Source organism: Chrysoperla carnea, chromosome 4 (assembly GCF_905475395.1).
Source record: "Chrysoperla carnea chromosome 4, inChrCarn1.1, whole genome shotgun sequence".
Classification (NCBI taxonomy): domain Eukaryota; kingdom Metazoa; phylum Arthropoda; class Insecta; order Neuroptera; family Chrysopidae; genus Chrysoperla; species Chrysoperla carnea.
This window is the reverse complement of record NC_058340.1, coordinates 22,132,113-22,149,914: the sequence shown is the minus strand read 5'-3', so window position 1 is coordinate 22,149,914 and position 17,802 is coordinate 22,132,113. Positions and strand designations below refer to the sequence as shown.

The following is a 17,802-nucleotide window of genomic DNA, read 5'->3' as shown; positions in this document are numbered from 1 at the left end:
TATTGTTTAATGTTGGTTTAAACTGGCTCAATGGTCGTGCGAAATAAATCGTCCGGCTACTGACTGAGAGGTTGCGGGGCATAATTAATGGGGCGGTAACATTGATCACACTATCGTCGCTTGGATAAGAAGGAAGTAACCGACTCCATTAAAAAAAATGAATAATGTGGGTGGCCTCTGTTGTGGATAGATATCTGAAAAACGGAGGCTAAAACCCATTGTTATTATTTTAATTAATGTTGGTTTGAAAACACTTACGGACATGGTTAGATACAGAAACTTGAGATAATAGCAACGGCTCCAACGCGGTTTACTTTGCAATTTTGATTTGACAAAATCAGATTATCTTACTGATACTGAGTTTCTGAATTGTAGCCTTCTTTATTATGAAAGCATTTCTGTAGCTTTAGTCATTCTTTAATGGGCCTTATTTCGTTAAATTTAAATTTAATCAATCTAATGAAATGTGTAAAATTTAATGTGAAAATGCGTGAATTTTTTTTCTTTTCAAAAATAAAATTAAGTATCAATTAACACAGCCTTCGTCGACTATATCATTAATTGTAAAGAATTTCACATTTAAAATGAACTAACTAAAACAATAGCAAATAAAATTCAAATGTTTTTGTTTCAATAAATTAAAACAATAACATTAAAAATAAAGTAACACTTTCATCACAATTAAATTCCATACCAGCAATGTCAATTACATTATTAATTAAATTAATTTCGTAAAAACTTTTTAATTAGTTAGCAATACATAAAAATTTTTTCAAGACAATTATACGGAGTGTTCCACTTTGAACAATCCTGCTGAAACTTTGATGATCGTTGTTTTTAATAACCTTAAACAACTTTTACTGAAAATATTTTTTTGTAAATTAAATTGGCGAAAACCGATTAATACAATTTTTAGATTTTTAATAATTTTAGCGGATGGAACTTTTATAAACAAAACAAACAAAGGGATTTATAAACAAAGGGATTTTTTCCTTCTATCAGATTCAAATTTAAAGTCTGAGGGCGGAGTTATGAGTTACCCCCCCCCCTCTCTGAGAAGATCAACCAATATTTGGGTTACTTTTTCCAAAATGTCTCCATTAAAGAAATTTTTAGCGGAATTGTTTGAAATGAGACGACACCTGGTATAACATTTCTGAACCACTTTGTTCAAAATAAACTAACTGTTTCACTTTGTTGGTTCGTTCACTGCGTGCCCACTTTTATTTTATGTTATTTTGTTATTGTAAGTAAGAGAGATGAAATACAATTTTATAAACTTCACATTACATTGTTAGTATCTACCTCCCTTACTCAATCCTACTCTTTTCACTTACATCAACTAACACATGAATATTTGTCTTCAGTGTGTGTTTAGTTTAGTCAGTCAGTTGCCCGTTAACGTGGATACTTCTTGTTGATTAAATTTTATTCAAAGTTACCGGTTGAATATTATTGTTATAAAACATTTTATTGTTGTAAATTTTTTTTTTTGCGCTTGGTGGTGTGAATTGGTTATTGCAGTGTGCTTTTATTGTTATGTGTATTATTTTTTAGTGCCATAATTTTGTGCAAAATTAATTTTGAATAAACCATGAGGTTTTCATTATCATAAAGAAAATAAATCAGTAAAAAGTGTGTTTATTATTGTTTTGGAAAGCAAAAGTGATTGAATTTGGTTTATTTTGGTGTGAGTGAATTTATTGTGGTTGGAACTTATTTACTTTGTTTTCAAAACAAAAAGGTAGTTATTTTTTTTAATATAATTTTGTTTTTAACTTACAATTATTAGCTTGGCCTGAGTATAATCGTATTGGAAACTTACAATTCAGTTTTCAAATGATTTAAAATTTGCACGTTTATTAAGAGCCGATAACAATAACCACATTATGAAATAAACAATAAAATACAAAACAGAAATTGTAATGGCAAGGAAGATAAATATTTTGCTAGCATGATCTACAGTTGCTAGTTACATTTAGATTAATGTTAAAAAAACAACCGTGTCTAGGGTGCTTGATTTTTGTTACGAAGTGCAGCTATCCGCACAATACCGTCTACGGTCTACTCTAGACCGTCCACGGTATACCGTATACGGTCTATTTAGACGCGGTATGGAATTATTTTTGCCCTTTTATACCGTGGGGCCCTTATACCGTGCACGGTATACTTTTTCACGGTATACTCTTTATGCCGCCGAGTCCTTATACCGTGTGCGGTATAGTCTCGTCCACGATATACACAATATAGATTGGAAGGCTTATTTGAAGCAAATGAAATATACCGTGTGCGGTATAGTATCGTCCACGGTATACATTATACAGATGGGAAAGCGTATTCTACAGAAATGTAACATACGGTATACCGTCTACGGTATACCGTCCATACGGTATACCGTCTATACGGTATACCGTCTATACGGTATACCGTCTATACCTACGATATACCGTCTATACGGTATACCGTACATAATGTACAACTGATACAAGTCACAGTATTTTACTATGACTTGTGGAGTGGAGCACAAGTCACAGTATTTTACTATGACTTGTGGAGTGGAGCACAAGTCACAGTATTTTACTATGACTTGTGGAGTGGAGCACAAGTCACAGTATTTTACAATTACTTGTGGAGTGGAGCACAAGTCACAGTACTTTACTATGACTTGTGCGCCGTAGACGGTATACCGTATAGACGGTATACCGTATAGAAGGTATACCGTATAGACGGTATACCGTATAGACGGTATACCGTATAGACGGTATACCGTATAGACGGTATACCGTATAGACGGTATACCGTATGGACCGTATGGACGGTATACCGTAGACGGTATGTTACATTTCTGTAGAATACGCTTTCCCATCTGTATAATGTATACCGTGGACGATATTATACCGCACACGGTATATTTCATTTGCTTCAAATAAGCCTTCCAATCTATATTGTGTACCGTATAGACGGTATAGACGGTATACCGTATAGACGGTCTATACGGTATACCGTCTATACGGTACAATAAAACTCACACACGGTGCGAATACACGATTATAGATGAAACGTTGGCTTTTTGAATACTAAACTAAGGAACTTCACTATTAATTAATATTTGATTCATTTGTTTAAACTATTCTTTGAATAACAATTGCAAACTTTCAATTAAATGTAAATAGGCCTATAATTTATTTGTTTTGCAAATCAATTTCACTTTAGAAATATTCAAATAATTTGAAATATTCAAGGAATCTTTCATGTGTATTATTTTGTATTAAAATATATGATATCAATGTTGAAATAAGGATAAAGAGGGAATAAAAGGATTTGTGTTATTATGTAAAATTCATCCTTCCCTAGGATTTGTCTATACCAGAAATGTTATAATAATATCACCGATCTTTTAGTATATAATGCATATCCAGATTATTCCTGAGTATTATTGAGGAAAATATAAAATAATATTCTGCTATTTTGATTAAAAATCTTCGGCTGATAGCGATTTATATTGTGGTTTGGTTTTGTGTTGAAGTGTATTTTTTTCTTTTTCTGAAACAATTTGCATTTTCAAACTATAAACAAAGTCAAATTTTTTGCTTTATTGGAAAATCCATCACACATAAATGATATTATTTGAAATATAGTAGAAAAAACTTGGTAAATTATATTAAAATTTTCTATTTCTTCCTATCGCTTCCACCATATTTTTGTGTATATGTCACCGTAAGTTAATCCTTTTCGTCATATTATGAGATTCGCGCTATCTTAACTTCTTTTAACAATAATCAACTCTTTGAGGTTAATTTACTTGGTCTGGGCCAATTAAGAAAGAGTTGGGGGTGGTTTTTATTTCGTTTTTTTGGAAGATAAATTTACAATGTTATCAGAAAGTTTAAAAAGGGTAGAACTAATTTTTTTGCTTGACTCACCTTTCATGCGTTTACAAATTTACTAAATCAAAATGTTAATGATCCGTAGGAGCCACATTGATCACTGAAAAAAAATTGCGCCCCAAGAAACAACCCTTATTTACTCGCTCGATTTGTTCGATATTGGAAAGTCAACCACTGCAGATGCTTCAAAATGTTATGATATCATAAACAAAATGGCCAAGTGGTTTAAAACAACCGGTATTTGTAATCATATCTTGGAAAATTTTGAAAAACTGTGATATATTTTTATTTATTATAATTTTTGTACGTCTATTTTAAAAGAAAATTTTATATGCTTTCATAAATAGTTGTCATTTATTTCTACTGTTGGGAAAATATTAAATGTTTGAAAAGAAAATTTATTGTTTTTTAAATATACTTTGAACATTAACTTGGCAGAAAAATTTTATGAGAACCTTGAAAAATAATAACAAAAATTTTATTGCAAATTTTTATCGCAAATTTAAAATAATGCAAAAATTTTCGTTCAATTTTTGTGTGCAATAAATTTTAATTATACGTACTACAAAAATATTTTGAAGTTATTAAATAAGATAAGTTATTTTTAAATACCGTAACATGTGCCATTTTTTTTTTGACGAAAAGTTATTTTTAAATATATTGTATGATCCCTCAGCATAGATCGTATTATCTATCATCGTTTGAGTGTAGTCTAGCATTGCTGTATCTGTGACCAAATTGTATTATGCACATTTAGACGTGTGGAATGTGTAGTGCACATGTTTTGACGAATGTGTTTATTTGTTTATAGTTCCAATGGCATATTTGGATTAATGTATTTCCGTTACAAAAAACTCTCAATACTTCAAATTTTATAGAATTTCACTGAAAAATTTGTCTTATTAACCATAGGAAAAGTTTATTTACTGAACTTGTAAATCATGACATAATAAATTTTTGATTACCCTCCAAAATATTTAATTAATATAAAAATAAAAAAAGGTCAAATGCTTATACATAGCGCCGACTTTTCTTCACAAATATCTACTATTCTTACTCGCGGCTTTTATGGACGATAACCTTTGGTCTTTCATTAATAAAAGAAACTTCGGTACTTGAATCTATGTGATGGAGAAATATTTTTTTAAAAAGCGAAATAATGGAAGTGATGGGAAGACAAGGATGTTCCTAATATATTTACTTTGAGCTGAAAGTTATGTTTCACGTATGCCTGTTTTCATACAGAATATCTGTGGGTGACTGCAAGTATCATAGCAAGAATATTCACCATTTGGGAAGCAAAACAAATATTTTCTTGAATTAATTTGAAAAGTAAAGGACATGGTAACTAATAACCACAAATAATTTAAGACCAACAAATCAACATTCAACTTGAATTTATACCAAGGAGCTAGTGAAGCCTTGGAAAAGGCGCCTTGGTTGACGTTTGGCAATGAATATTCACAATTTTCCCTCATAAATGGCCCGTTCTATATATTCATATCTTGAATGTAATCACATAAAAACACATCGTTCCAACAGGTTATGGACCGCTGGTATATGAAACCTGATGATAAACAATCGCCTCAGTAGAATACAAATGATGATCATATCCAAATTCATAAACGTTCAATAATAATATGATTAAACACGCCCTTCCTGTGTTGTTTATTAGGATATTTACATTTTGAGATTCTCCTCTTTTGTTCACAGCTATACGTATTTAATAACAATCAAATAAATAATAGTATTAACATGAATCATAATCAATTGTAATGAATTAAATATAATGAAACAGACAAACATCATTAATTTATGATTCATACAATCGTTATTTCTTACATAATAACAAGTGCTTAGTTTTTTTTTTACAAGTACTTTATGCATTACATTCTCTATAAATTAATTAAGTACAAGGAAAACTTCCATATTTCAAAATATTAATTTTTTTTAAAACCGCAAAAACAAACTCAGTCTACAAAAAATCTTTGGTGCAGTGGCAGAAAACTAGCAAATTATGGTTGCTATTTCGTACAGGGAACAAGTATTCAAAAAGTTGTTAGTAAAATCCAAAGTTTGAATATCAAAAAATGAATCCTTGCTTATATTTAACTTGCAAGTAACTTTGTCTGTCTGTCTATCTGTGTTGCGCAATCACGCCTAAACTACTGAACCGATTTAAAAGAAATCTGATACAGATACATTCCTGAGCCTGAGAAAGGACATAGGCTACTTTATAATGAAAAAAGGCAGTAAGGGATTGAAATAGGGGTTTAAATCTTGTTCTGCATCGATTAAGCTCAAATTTTGACACGATGTATTTTCAAGGATTGTTTTTAAACTTAGGAGGGTGAAAAAGTGGGGCGTGAAAGTGTTGATGAATAACGAATTTTTTCAAATATTTCCAAGTGGGATATCAAAAAGAGCTTGGCATGTACATTACCAAGGGGGAAACCCGGACGCAAGGGGGTTTGGGTGGAGGGGTGAAAGTGACGATGAACAATCGCCTATTGAAAGTGAATTGAAGCTGCTATCTCGTGTTTTTCATTTTAAATAACGTTACTTTTGAAAAAATTGCGGTCTCATTTCAAAATAAATTCTTTCTAATGGATGTAAACTGTAGAAGTGATTAAATTATTATTTGTGCAATATGTAAAAACAATATAAAAAATGACATTAAACCTTGAACAGTAAAACCAATAAATATTTTATTATTCAATTTAATGAAAATTTCATTGCTAATGTTATTCAAATGTATAATAAAATGAAAAATTTTCCTTTAAAATGCAATTTTATTTCAGTTTCACACGTTTTTGAATATCATAACAAATTTTATTTACTTATGATCAAAATTTAGTTTTTATTAGTGTTTGACTAGTGAAACGTTACAGTGAGGAACTATTTCATCGTCGATTTTGCGCTTTTATTCGATGGTTTTCGCGCCAAAAAAGGAATGAAACGAGCCTAAAAAGGAATGAAACGTTTGCGAGCAAGACTAATTCGGTTACTCGTGTCACATCATATAACTTCGAATAACGCAAAATTACGTATCCTGTTCACCCTCGAAACTCTCTGTGGGTCGTAAATTAGAGTGACGCAAATACACTGACAAGAAATCATCAAAATCATAGGAAATTGGTTTTATTATCAGTCCAAAATCGATACTCGGGGGTTTTTGGGGTCGCTGTACACGAAGATTACACGAATTCTTATGGTTTTAATTACGAGTTAGTTGAGTTGATACCGTTCACCCTGGGCACCAAGTACCTCTTAGACTAATTCTGTCACGATATTCAAGTTCCTTTTGTAACAATTTTGAAATCTTCTTCACCGCTATTAACTGAAATGTGAATTTAAAATGAAATTATAAAATGCATATTAATTATGCTATTTGTATATTTTAAATTTCTTGTAAATCAGACAAAGATAACAAAATTTTCTGTCGCTCTAACGAATCAAATGACGAAAACCGCATTCAAATCCGACTTGCTATTCAAATTTTTTGAACTTTTACGTTAAACTTAAATAATTTTCCAAATAATTAATAATCTGTAGTTAAATTACAATTTTAACGATAATCATAAATAGTGTATAAAATCATTTATTATAATCGTTATTTACTCTGGAATTTAAAATTTTTTAATTCAACAATTATTTATGTCATATACTTTGTTGTTGTAATTTTTATTATAATAAATTGTATTTTAAATGGTTGGCGTCTAGTTTCTTATCATAATTATTAATTAAAATACAACGTGTTCCAAAAAAATATGTATACACTAGTTTTATGACCTCTGGGAAAATATCACTGATGACTGAAAGCAATCAATATGGGATTTATAAGCAGGATTCAATCTGAAAATCATCAGTGTTATATGGAATGACTAGGCCCTTAAAAGAGTCATTTTAAGAACATTGTTGTAAATTACTATAATTTCTTAATATCCAATTAATTCAAGACCTACTGAAACCTACTTTCAATCTGTTATAGTAGTTCTATTTTCAAACACAGGTTGTCGCATTTCAAAATTTTCTCAATAACACTAGCCATTATGGTCCTAAAACATCCCGTAGAATATAAAACGTTTCCAAATTTAACAATTTGCTATTTTCGAACTTTTAATTTCAATGGTTACTTTTACCTTAGATATTGTAATTTAGATATTGTTCTTGAAATGTCTCTATACAGAAATTACTGAAACCTGTTAGTGGCTTCTGTTTTGGGGCTGGTGGTATTCCATAATGGTTCTTTTGAACATTCATGCAAATACTTCTTCCTCAGATTTAATTGGCAAACAAGTAATTTTGAATCGTGTCGCATCTTGTTGAAACTATCAATGCGTTCTCAGTTTGGCTCAAGGGGATAGGGAAAAGTATTAATTTATGGTCTAGGGAGGTAAATCCGATATTTGTTGCCCTAATACATACTTAGAAATCAAAAAGGGTTTGCACTACTTTGGTATTTTGTTTGGATTACTCTGTACAGTGTACACATAACAAAAATGGATACATTTAATCTTGTACAATATACCATACACATTATTTTTGTTTATTTTATATTTCCTGATTATACACGCATTATAGATATGGGAAATTCAGAATAATTTAATTTTCATGAAAATAACATTTTCTTATATGTATTATAATTTAGTATGTGAATGGAAATTATGTGTTCTGGTAATTACATTGAAGATTACTTTAATTTAAATTTTAATTGTTTTCGAAAATTAAATGGGTAATAAAAAGTAATTTTATGAAAAACACTTGATGAAAGATTTTAAAACAATACAAACCTAAATAATTTATGTATGACTACAAGTTTTTTATTTGATCTCAAAATATTTCGAACTTGCATTCATTCACAAGAGATTCAATCTGAATGCAAGAGAATGAACGCAAGTTCGAAAAATTTTGAGATAAAAAAAAATTGTAGTCATACTTAAATAATAAAATTATTTTCTATTATTTTAATTATTTATTATAATATAGTATGTACTACCAAAAACCTAATATAAATTCTATTAATAAATAATTTGGTAAAGTAAAAAAAAATTTAACATCAACAGTTCTGAATAACTGCTTAATCACATATTTGGAGATGTACGTTCAATGTGTTAAAATACAAAAATTAAATATTTCGACAAAAAACTGTAGTTACTTTTCTGCAACTTCGCTTATTACAAAAATTTCAATTTTATCAAAATGATTAGAGAAATTATAAAAATTAAAATTGTTCATTAACGAGACTTTATCTGGATAATATTCAATCGCATCCAAAAATTGCAAAAGAACTACATCTTATCATCTAATAAATAAATTAATAATTTGGTCAATTTGTGCTATAGCATAAAAAAATTCTGTAGAAAGTGGATGAAGTGTCGCTTCTAGCGGTAGGTACATTATTAAATATTAGAATTAAAACATTCTCATTAATGTATTCATAATCTTTTGCTTAATATGTTTGATTTTCGATAAAATTGTTAATGATTAAAAAATCATTTTATGTTCTAATTAATTTTTATTAAAAATTTTTAAGTTTATATAAATATTAGTTTTTATGGACAGTATCGTAAGTTAGAACAATTTTAATTTTTATTCAGATAATACTTCTGGTTTAATAAATAATGTGGTTTAAATAATCCAATTTAATAATAAAGTAATATCTGTTTTAATCATAATTTTTGTTGTTGTAAATTTATATTAATCAAATAAATTTTGTTCGTCTAATTAAAAAAAATTTTTAAATCCACTAAATAATGTGTGATTTACTGAATTTTAATGTATTTGTCAATAAAGATGACTTAAATCCGATACAACTTTTTGAAAAAGTTCCAGTAATATCTTGACAAATTTTTGTACCATTGCCATTTCTGATAATTAACATAATATTCAAATCAAGGTGATCACCATCTCGTACATTCACCTATGAATACGGAGGCGCAACTTTTTATTAATCATAAAAAAAATTTTGCTTTAATTATATCAGTCACTGTATAGCCTGTGTCTGATGATTCTGAGACGCCATTCATTAACATTTAAAGCCTACAATTAGGGTAAAGTTAAAGTCAAAAATTTCAATAAAATTAATAATTTTGAGTAAAGGCCAAAGTAATGAAAAAATTAAAAATGCGAATTTTGTCATGAAAATCGGTATATAGGTATAAAAAATTATTCTTAGCAACTGTTTTCTAATAATTTTTTTCGAAATCTCTAACCATCTCTGACGCTTGCCAAAATGTTAAGAATCGGCCCCCCTATTTGTCAATTTGTAGGAGGCTGAGTTGAAAGTTCTTATTTCGGTAAAGTATTTTAAAAAATGTGATCCATCACCTTGAGTGACTGTGCAAAATTTCAAATCTATGATGAATATAGAAAATAATAGGGTGTCTTTATCTTAAATGCGACACATTGCAGGTAAAACTTTTTCCCCATTTAAACTTTGATCAGTAAAAGAGCTTATGCAAGGGCTTTAGTTATAATAATAATGGGGATTAACATCCGTTTTTCAGATATCTATCTATAACAGAGGCCACCCACATCATTATTTCTTTAATATTTATTTTTTTTACTTTAAACAACATCCAATATACAATTAAATTTTTATGATGTGGGTGGAGTTGGTTACTTCTTTCTTACCCAAGCGACGACAGTGTAATCAATTTGTCCGCGTCATTAATTATAATTCCTCACGAGTTTTAGTTTATCTATACCTACCTTTATTGGAGGTCGAAACTTTTTTCCACTTAACTATTTCTTAAAACATGATCGAACCTAAAATAGCGTCTCTTTATTAAAACTTTTTTGAAATAGAACTGAAAATAGTCAAGTATATCTATCGCTTGGCGTGGAGAATCAAAACAATAAAATAAAAATTGCGGTGAATTAAAAAAATGCCGAATTTTGTCACAATTTTTCGGTAATTTTTTTTCATAAAAACTATGTTTTATAGTTAAAGACAACTACAAAGGGCGAAAATTCTTGCTGAGTGAAATCAATGAGATACCACTTAATAACTTGAAATTTTTGCAGAGGCGTTCTTTGTTTTATGTCTTAATTTTTCCTTTGTAGATATATTATAGTTTCTTTTTTAAAGTGATGCTTTTAGTTGACTCATTTGTTTTTGTTACGTTTACTGCTTGATTTAAATGTTCTTTTAGAAAGAGAAAACATCAAATCTATTGTATTCTAATTTAATTTTCACATCGTGAGAACGGATTTATTAATCAATCTAATAAACATAGACTCAACGTATTACGTGCATGTTTGTAATTGTTTTTTTGTCTAAAACGAAGTATAGCATATGCTCCTATTTATTTTGAAAATTAAACGTAAAAACCACATCTCGATCTATATTATTGTGTAATCCAAATTGCGGTTTTTGTGGTGCTATTGGATTTTTTTACATTTCTTTGTTTATATATTTTTGTATATATTTTATCATTTTGGTTTTGATAATTGAAAACCGAATGTATTACAAAATTTTATTGTTATCTTAAACTAAACACAGGAAATAAAATAAAACTTCCTGTTAAATTTGTAAATATCTGTGTGTAGATACATAAATATGTAATGAATTGCTATTTTACCTGAATTTCATTGTAATAATTTATTTTGGGAGGATTTTATGGTTGCTATTTAAAACTTCCGATCTTCCTATAGTTTGTGTGAGATTAGTTATCATTTGAAATAGGATAATGTTTCAAAATATATGTCAATGTTTTTTAATAAATTATAAATAAGCTTTAGGATTATATTAAATTTAGTTTTAATAAAATTTTGGATTATTTTGAATTTATAATTTAATAAATAATTTGCTAAATGATACAGGCTACAACTACTGTAAAAGTGATATTTGAAAACTATACTTATATAAAAACACAAGCTTAATACCCGCCACTTCGCTGGGTTTAAAAGGAAAGACCATCGCCTTATAGGCTTCACCTACCTTACTCTCACTTATACCCTTCCATAACACTCGAAATAGAGGTAGGGACTGTTTTATAAGGTAAAATATATGTACATTTTTCAATTTAAAGAAAAAAATGTAAAATACTCATAATTCATTGGGTCTATCAGAACAGATGGCCATGAATTGTATTTTAACCATTTTTTTTAATTTAACGTTTACCATTTTTACATAAACCTTTAATTAATGGTTCAAAATCATAGATGGTGCATAGAGTTTCATTCAAATCCATTCAGAAGTTTTAGCGTCACAAACAAACAAACAACCTTACTTTCATTGAAAATTTCGTTTGTTTTAGCCAATTTTCTTTGTTTGTTTATCCTTTTTTTTAAATTAAAATGGGATGACAGATCGAAGTGATTTTTTGTACAAATATATTTATAATGCCATAGAATGATATTTACAAAAAAAAAAAATGGATTCTGCTATCTATAATTTTAAGAAATTTTGTACAAATTTTCGATATTATTGCAGCAATATCGGAAGTTCAACATTTTCTAAATTACTACGCTGACGAACTGGCGAACTAAAGAATATTTTTTTTTCAATAAGATCATTTATGTTTTCAAAAAATTGACCAAAGTAATTTTGTATAACTTTTAAACTTCTAAAAATTACATTTGCAAACAATTTTAACGATTATTAGTGGAATATAACAGTTGTGCTTAATTGAAAAATTTACTATAATTATTTACCATTACTATTTAGTGTAGACATAGCCTTGTACTTTTAATGGTACATTTTTTTTTTCAATAAATTAAAAAAATTTTATTATTGTATTATTTGAACACTTAAATAAATAATGGCTGTTATTGTATAAATATTTAATTATTTTTAAACATTTTATTAAGTGTTTTTATTTTATTATTTGTACACATTGAAAACATTTCTGTATTTAATTCATTTATATAAACATAACAATTGTTATTATTAATTTAATTTTGACTTCATCAAATTGTTTGCGAGTCTCAAGTTGGGTAAAATTAAAATCAAAGAAGCTAGTAGTTCCCAAAATTTGCACGTTTATTTTTTTAATTTTATTTGTAGAACGAACTAACTTGGAAGAAAATTTTGAAATGGACAAAGTATACAAAAAAGAAATTAAATCTGAAACTATTGAAATGACAAGCAAATATCAGTGTTAAGCAAATGCCAACCAGCTGTTTGGCATTTGCTTAACACTTAAGCTTGCGTCAGAATACGCAGAAGCTTGGTACGCTTCGTAAAAATTTTCAAGAGTGCGTTAAACAAATTTTGTTGGCATTTTTATCAATGGTGTGAGTATAAAAAACCTTCAATTTGCTGATGAAAAAATTATTCAGGCGGACAATATCAAACCCTCGGTTGAACGCTTGAATCCTGTCCATTTAATAAAAGAAATGACTGATGAAGATCTCTTTATAAACGAAATCCTTTTTATTATAATTTGTGTGTGTTTGTACTTTTAATCATGTATACGATATTTATTTACATCATTATAATTGCGATTTTAATATGATACGTATAGAGCGTAAACTAAATATTGAAAAGATATCTTGTCTAGTAATCTTAGTAATCTTAATTAAAGAGAATAAAAAAAAATACAATTTCAATTCTCTTTAATTAAGATAACTAGACAAGATATTTGTAATATTTAGCTAACACTGTATGTATCATGTTAAAATCGTCAATTATAATCGAGAGACTTTTATGTAAATAAATATGTATACATGATTAAAAGTAAACAACACACAAAAAAATAAAAATAAAAATAAGACTCTGTGTCTAGAACTCGAATGGCCCAATTGGTAGGGCACTTAGCATAAATCCAAGAAGTCCGGGTTCGTGTCATGGTTCGAGTGTATTTTTTCAATTCTCTTAATTAAGAAATCCTTTTTTTCTTTAAACATTTCAATTTGCTTAATATTTGTTAGAAAATAGTGCTACAGTTCTTCTAATGCGGCAGTTTTGAACATCTAATATCAACAATAAATAAACCACCAAAGGTGTGTCTTGTAAAACCCAAAAACGCTACAAAACATACATAGCACTATCAATCCTGTGGTTCAATTTTTGTATTGTAAAATAAGAACAAAAATAAATGATAACTTTACGGGCATTCACAAAACGAGATAATTCATTAATTTATAAAACGATCTGTTTGATGCTTTTAAGCATAAATACTTGATAACTAATTATATTCATTATCTAAATTAATGTCTTAACTATTAATTTAAAATTTTAATTTATGTACCAAAAATTAAATGAATGTAATAAAACTAATATCTCTGGTCTACCATCATACAGTCATTAAAATTAATAATATTTTTTTTGTATATATTTGGTAGTTTGTTATGTCACAATATTATACCAGCACATAAGTTTTAAAATGTGACGTATGATGTCATTTATGACAACATAAACATTAATATTATCTTTTAATAATATGTTTAAATAATTAGAAAATTATCTAACTAAAACATTTTTACTCATATAAACAATATTAAATGTAGCATATATATTATCCTAACATTGAAATAATCCGATTGGCGTCTGTAAAAACAGTTTATCGTGATAATAAAGATTCTTTTGATTGAGTAATGTTTGAACAAACAGATTTATGTCCGAGAGATGTTAATATTTGGATTAGGATTTTCCTTATTATGGAGAAATTTGGAAAAGTATTATACCAAATCTGTCGGTTGATGTATATTGTTTATAATAATAATAGAAGAAAATTTTTTTGACAGATCAAAAACAGAAGTTGAAAAGCTGTTGGCAAGATTATGCCTGACAATTCTTTTTTAGGCGAAAATTATCATAATAGGAGGGTTCTTCTTCGGTTTCTTTCCAAGGGTAAAATTGTTTAATATCCATTTACGACTACATTCGACAAAATTGTTATGCCGCGAAAAATAATTAGTGCATTTGCTGTTCAATAATTATCATATTTACCCGATATTTAACAATTTTTAAATTTTTCTGGAGCCATTCTGAACTCATAAACCTTTCGGTTATAAGAACACAGATCTGCAAAAATTTGTTTTTGAACTACTGGGATATTTTTGTTAGATAATAAGTTAAAAACAATATTGATAATCATCTATCAAGTCAGATTTTTTTTAGAACTTATTTAAAAAAAGCTAAAAATGGGAAATTCGATTAATTGAAGGGGTGAGTAAGGATGATACCAACCCCTGAATAGGTAGTTTACCTTTTTTTTGTCTTTGAGACATTTTTTCTCCTTCTTGACGCGTTTCCGAGATGATTTTCGATTTTCATCTTCTATTTGTCGCATGGGCCATAAAAAACTAACCAAGTATCGTTAATTTTTTGGGATATGAACATCTGACAGTTCCCAAAACGTTCGCTCTTGAGTATATCCTATATCCCAATATTATCCTTCTGAATTCTTCGAATAATCAATCCAGTCTAATTGCATAATTTCCGATTTTTTAAATGGATTTTGCAACGCCTGAAGTTTTTTATTTGGTTACTCAGTTTCTGTGGATAACAATCTATAAGAAATAGTTAAAAATGATTGGGCAGTTTTTTAGTTAAAGACCTGTGAAATTATACAGGAAAAACTTTGTTAGGCAACAGTTTTGACGAATAAGGCGAGATGTCGCTATAATTTTGTCTTACACATTTGATATTACCGATTTTAAAGAAATTAGTTTTAAAAGGGTGCAAGACAATGGTGTAGAGGTGCAAATTATGAGATAATGATAGATTTGTCTCATTTACTCGCTTTTATCTCAGATGGGACCGAAAACTTAAACAAGTGAACAAAGGAAATAACATAGGTATTGAAAAGTTTGTATTGTATTTTTGAGCTTCTTACCCTTACTTGATCATTCGTAGATTTTGTGCCAATATATTTTGTGGACTGAGCATTCATTATTCACTTTTATACTTAGCAAAATTATAGCTCAAAATGCGAATAAAAATTTTTTTTTTTCACTTAAATTTAATGGTTAGATATATTTATTTTTTCAAAAACATTATTTGTTTATATTATGTTTCGAATATTTTCTTTATGTTTGTTTTTAAAAATAAAGTTTGCTAACCTACAAAAAACATGATTATTATAAACATTTTATAAACTTTTATACAATATTTACATACTTTCTAAGTTTCGATATATTAGTATGTAACCTAACCACGTATATATTTTATGTTTTATGTTTTATGAATTATGTATTGTTTATTCAATTACTAACTATATATGTATACATATGCTTGTTACAATACCGAAACCATTAAACAACATAGATTTTGTTTGGTATTGTTCTAGAAAATTTACTACATCAACCTACATAATAATAAACTTCGAAGTAGTACAACACACAAACATTTCTATTGAGTTTTGTTGATAGAATAAAATAGAATTTCAAATTTTCACTTACTGTATGTAACAAAAAGAAAGTTAATTATTGTTTTTTTAACCTTAGGCGTCAGTGTCTTTTGCGGGGTTTCAGAGAGGCAAGTTTATTTTACCGAAGTATGTTTTTATTTGAAAAATATTTAGTTTGAAAGTGTCACCGTATTGTCGACGAGTTACTTATTTCTTTGGAATATAATTTCGATGTAAACTAGACCGTAGTGTTAATGATTGCATTGTCGTCAGAATGCATGGTTATAATGCAAAAGTTGATCGAGGCATTGAAGGGGATTTGAAATGTTATCAGAGCGTTTTGGCTAAATTAGACTTTTAAAAAAAAATTAAAACTTTTGTAACCCAAATTAAGCAGAAACCGTCTGTAAAATTCTATCGATAATCGATAACATCCAGTAATCGGATCACTAGAGCTCAGTCACTCAAAAATAAAAAATGATAGTTTGTTTGTATACTAATATGATTCTAAAAACACCTCAGAATCACAGTAAAACATGCGAACCTCGAATCCAGAAATTTCTTAGTAACTACAATATTTTATGAAAACTATATGTATATTTATATAACATCTAATAATTTACGGACAATATGGGATAATCCTGTCGAATTGCCCATATTACCCATAAAAATGTAAAACTAGATACCCACGTATGAGGTCACTAGTGGGTATATTCCTCTTTGTTTAATTAGGAATTTTAAACGTTCATATCTTGCATACTAGTAAAGAATTTTAAAAACCAAGTGAGAATTGTTTATCTGAAGTGATAAAAAAAAAAGGCATATCTCCTGTTATTGCCAGGAGTGACAGAGCTGACAATGCAATTCTGCGTATATTTTTGCACTATGGTAAATGTTGGAAATACATATTATTTTAATGTATGTACTAATGTGTGTTTATTGTACATCCTATTTTTTCATTGAATTTGGAACACACGGTATTTGTTTTGTAATGTAAAACAGAAGCCGACGCGATAATAATGCCTCTATGCTAAAAGTATGTCTTATGTACACTAATTATTCCCGAATGTGTAACCTGAATACTCATTTAATACGATTATTTTAAAATTTCTCTACCTATATTATTGTTTTCTGAAATTTAATACCCAAAGAGATGCCAACTAAGTATCCGTAAAATTTAATTATAATTTCAGCAAATTTGACTTATGGATTTGTTGTTTTCATTTAATTTAAATTTTTACTTAATTTAAAATAAATAAATAAATCTACGGATTCACCATGCGGCATATAAATATAATCGATTGCGGAGTCTGGAACATTTTACACATCTCCAAATCTCAATATAAAAATTTTGTGTTAATAAATGATAATATCAAATTTTCATGATAACTTTTAGGTTATTCAGGCATGAGCTTTATTTTTATTTATATATATTCCTATAGTAAACCATTGTTTTTCGAAAATATTAGATAGTGCAGGCTGATTTCATTGAAAATATGTTCATTGTATCAACAGTTGTATGTGAAAATTATTTGCGAGGGAAAATGATAATTGGCAGCGATACTGTTATTGTCTTGCCTACTTTGTTGCTTCCTCTCAATCTCATTATTGTA

General features: G+C 28.4%; 1 protein-coding gene across 3 annotated transcripts in view; it reads left to right on the top strand.

Annotated features, from left to right (window-relative positions):
- The window catches only part of LOC123298430 (cyclin-dependent kinase 14), a 420,696-nt gene that overhangs the window by 148,452 nt on the left and 254,442 nt on the right, over window positions 1-17,802 (top strand). The window contains exon 1 of one of the 3 annotated variants that reach the window (XM_044880429.1): window positions 1,492-1,744. The exons of the other annotated variants lie outside the window; for them this stretch is intronic. The gene's annotated coding sequence lies outside the window, so the exon portion shown is untranslated. Of the gene's footprint in view, window positions 1-1,491; window positions 1,745-17,802 lie in introns of those variants that run through there. 3 annotated transcript variants of the gene reach the window in all.